Raw genomic sequence first — 4,193 nt, 5'->3', positions numbered from 1 at the left:
AATGTGACGGACACATGGCGGAACCTGATTGGTCCACTTGTCAGATGGTGATTGGTGGGGAAAAATCCCCTAATCACCTTTCACCATATTTTTTCCACCACCCCAAACTAGGGCTGTGCAAAACTATCCGAAAAACCGAAAACCCGAAAAACCGAACCGTAACCGAACCGAAAAATTGGGTACCCGAACCGTTGAAAGAAAATTGGTCGGGTAACTGAACCGATAAGAATTTAACGGTTCGGGTAACGGGTACCCGTTAACACTGTTTCGGGTACCCGAATGTCCCGAAAATATTTTTTTTCGAAATCTCAAATGGAAAATGTCAGTTTTTTTTAGAAAAAAAGAAACAGAAAATAAAGAACAAAAAAGTGAAAACCCTAAACTTCGTTCTTTTCTCATTTCTCAGTCATTCACTTCACTCAGCCTCCATCCCCCTCTCTCTCCTCCTCTTCTCTAATGTCTCTGCCTCTGGTTCTCTAATCTTCATTCTCCATTCTCCATTCACTCCTTCATCTCCTCCATTGAAGCGGCTCTGAGCTTTCACTCCTTCATCTCCTCCATTGAAGCGGCTCTGAGCTTTCACTCCTTCATCTCCTCCATTGAAGCGGCTCTGAGCTTTCACTCCTTCATCTCCTAATGTCCTCAGGTAATTAACTAATTATCTCTTTGCCAGATCTAATTATTTGCAATGAATTGATTAAATTCAATTAAACTTAAACTCTTATTTTAATTTCACAGATCGCAGATTCAATTTAGGGCTCTGCGTACTTCGACTTCTCCATTGAAGCGGCTTCTGAGCTATACGCCTATACTCCTTCATCTCCTCCATTGAAGCGTACTTCGACTTCTCCATTGAAGCGGCTCTGAGCTTTCACTCCTTCATCTCCTACATTGAAGCGGCTCTGAGCTTTCACTCCTTCATCTCCTCCATTGAAGCGTACTTCGGCTCTCCATTGAAGCGGCTTTTGAGCTTTCAGTGTTGAGGTAATTTACATTTTATAGTATCTGACTATCTGTGATTTTTTCGGATTTGTAATTGTTTTTTTTTCCTGATTTTTTATTGTGGTACTATTAATTTTTTTTTTGTTTTTTTTGGGAGGAATGGTACTTATTATGGTTTTCAGAATTGAGGTTTTTTTTTATTATTTTTTGTCAAGTTGTGTCTGTTAGATTTAGATGAGTGAGTAAGGTGAGATTTCTGTTTTTGATGTGGAAATAAGGTTGTTGAGAAAAAACAAGGATTCAGAGTGATGTTGTTGTGTGATGTTGCTAAGCATCTATAGTTGTTGTGTACTAATGTTGTTGAGCATCTATAGTGTTGTGTGATGGCTTCCTGTGTGTTGAGCATCTATAGAGTTGTACATGATAATCATGTAGTCCAATATGATTTATTGTAACATGAGTTAATTACAAGCATTTTAAGAAAACGTTTTAAGATTTATTGTAGTCCAATATGATAATCATGTAGTCCAATATGATTTATCTAGTTGCTTCTACTCAGGTTAATCTGTCAATGTATGGTTTAACAGAATTGAGTAATATTCGTCAGCTGGAATTTGGTTTAACAGTAACTTGTGTGGCTGTGTACATCATCTTTTGGACTCATTTTTAGTAATACTTGCCTAAGGTACTGCAAGGCTCACAGAGTGATTATATGGTGTAGTTGTACCAATAGTTTTTTTTATTTCACTTGCTTGTCTGAGATTTTATGATTGTGTATTTGTGTGACGTGGAAAAGTTTTTGTCCTGTTTGTTTCTAATAGACATATGTCCTAGATGTTCACCCTTTCAACCTTCATATAGCTATGACTCATTCTTGTTATTTGTGTATACATGATTGAACTTATTTGTTTTTTTTTTCATTTGTAGGAGTGTATGGAATCTGGAAGTAGTGGGGATATGGAAGACTCATCGGCTACAAGTCAAGCTCCTCCAATTCCAAGTCCTCCTCCCGAGCCTTGGGAGTATGACCCTTGTCCAATGACGGAAAATAATGACCCCTTTGACCAGCAAAATCAATCAAACCAACCTTCTGAACCTGCTCGGGAGGAGCCTTGGGGTCATTATTTTCCGTCATTGGACAAGGGTCATACTCCCAAGGCTCGGGAGGAGGACTTGGAATTGGAGGAGCTTGACTTGTAGCCGATGAGTCTTCCATATCCCCACTACTTCCAGATTCCATACACTCCTACAAATGAAAAAAAAACAAATAAGTTCAATCATGTATACACAAATAACAAGAATGAGTCATAGCTATATGAGGGTTGAAAGGGTGAACGTCTAGGACATATGTCTATTAGAAACAAACAGGACAAAAACTTTTCCACGTCACACAAATACACAATCATAAAATCTCAGACAAGCAAGTGAAATAAAAAAAACTATTGGTACAACTACACCATATAATCACTCTGTGAGCCTTCCAGTACCTTAGGCAAGTATTACTGAAAATGAGTCCAAAAGATGATGTACACAGCCACACGAGTTACTATTAAACCAAATTCCAGCTGACGAATATTACTCAATTCTGTTAAACCATACATTGACAGATTAACCTGAGTAGAAGAAACTAGATAAATCATATTGGACTACATGATTATCATATTGGACTACAATAAATCTTAAAACGTTTTCTTAAAATGCTTGTAATTAACTCATGTTACAATAAATCATATTGGACTACATGATTATCATGTACAACTCTATAGATGCTCAACACACAGGAAGCCATCACACAACACTATAGATGCTCAACAACATTAGTACACAGCAACTATAGATGCTTAGCAACATCACACAACAACATCACTCTGAATCCTTGTTTTTTCTCAACAACCTTATTTCCACATCAAAAACAGAAATCTCACCTTACTCACTCATCTAAATCTAACACACACAACTTGACAAAAAATAATAAAAAAAAACCTCAATTCTGAAAACCATAAAAAGTACCATTCCTCCCAAAAAAAACAAAAAAAAAATTAATAGTACCACAATAAAAAATCAGGAAAAAAAAACAATTACAAATCCGAAAAAATCACAGATAGTCAGATACTATAAAATGTAAATTACCTCAACAGTGAAAGCTCAAAAGCCGCTTCAATGGAGAGCCGAAGTACGCTTCAATGGAGGAGATGAAGGAGTGAAAGCTCAGAGCCGCTTCAATGTAGGAGATGAAGGAGTGAAAGCTCAGAGCCGCTTCAATGGAGAAGTCGAAGTACGCTTCAATGGAGGAGATGAAGGAGTATAGGCGTATAGCTCAGAAGCCGCTTCAATGGAGAAGTCGAAGTACGCAGAGCCCTAAATTGAATCTGCGATCTGTGAAATTAAAATAAGAGTTTAAGTTTAATTGAATTTAATCAATTCATTGCAAATAATTAGATCTGGCAAAGAGATAATTAGTTAATTACCTGAGGACATTAGGAGATGAAGGAGTGAAAGCTCAGAGCCGCTTCAATGGAGGAGATGAAGGAGTGAAAGCTCAGAGCCGCTTCAATGGAGGAGATGAAGGAGTGAATGGAGAATGGAGAATGAAGATTAGAGAACCAGAGGCAGAGACATTAGAGAAGAGGAGGAGAGAGAGGGGGATGGAGGCTGAGTGAAGTGAATGACTGAGAAATGAGAAAAGAACGAAGTTTAGGGTTTTCACTTTTTTGTTCTTTATTTTCTGTTTCTTTTTTTCTAAAAAAAACTGACATTTTTCATTTGAGATTTCGAAAAAAAATATTTTCGGGACATTCGGGTACCCGAAACAGTGTTAACGGGTACCCGTTACCCGAACCGTTAAATTCTTATCGGTTCGGTTACCCGACCCGTTTTCTTTAAACGGTTCGGGTACCCAATTTTTCGGTTCGGTTACGGTTCGGTTTTTCGGGTTTTCGGTTTTTCGGATAGTTTTGCACAGCCCTACTTTTCATGATTACCTACCATCTTAATTTATTATTTAGAAAAACGGAAGACAAATTTTTCTTATAAACATATACAGTATATATAGAATAATTGTTAATAGTGGTCAAATTGTTTATACGAATAATTGTTTTTTTTTTAAGTGAAATGGCATAAGATCTTCAAGTTGGGCTTACCACTGCGCTATATAAGTTGCTGTAATGTTATGTGCGTGCAATTTTATTTACTTGATTTTTTTAAAGTGGGGTTATCCCGTGCTGGCTCCGCCTCTGCTTTCTGCTATGATA

General features: G+C 37.3%; 1 long non-coding RNA gene across 1 annotated transcript; it reads right to left on the bottom strand.

Annotated features, from left to right (window-relative positions):
- Window positions 1–1,850: 1,850 nt before the first annotated feature.
- Window positions 1,851–3,921, bottom strand: LOC110730877. The gene is made up of 3 exons (XR_002513168.1): window positions 3,411–3,921; window positions 3,073–3,318; window positions 1,851–2,188 (listed from the first exon to the last, which is right to left on the bottom strand). It is a non-coding gene; the product is annotated as an uncharacterized LOC110730877 (long non-coding RNA).
- Window positions 3,922–4,193: the final 272 nt, after the last annotated feature.

The sequence above is a fragment of the Chenopodium quinoa genome, unplaced genomic scaffold, assembly GCF_001683475.1.
Source record: "Chenopodium quinoa cultivar QQ74 unplaced genomic scaffold, ASM168347v1, whole genome shotgun sequence".
NCBI lineage: Eukaryota > Viridiplantae > Streptophyta > Magnoliopsida > Caryophyllales > Amaranthaceae > Chenopodium > Chenopodium quinoa.
This window is presented reverse-complemented; position numbering and strand designations above follow the sequence as displayed.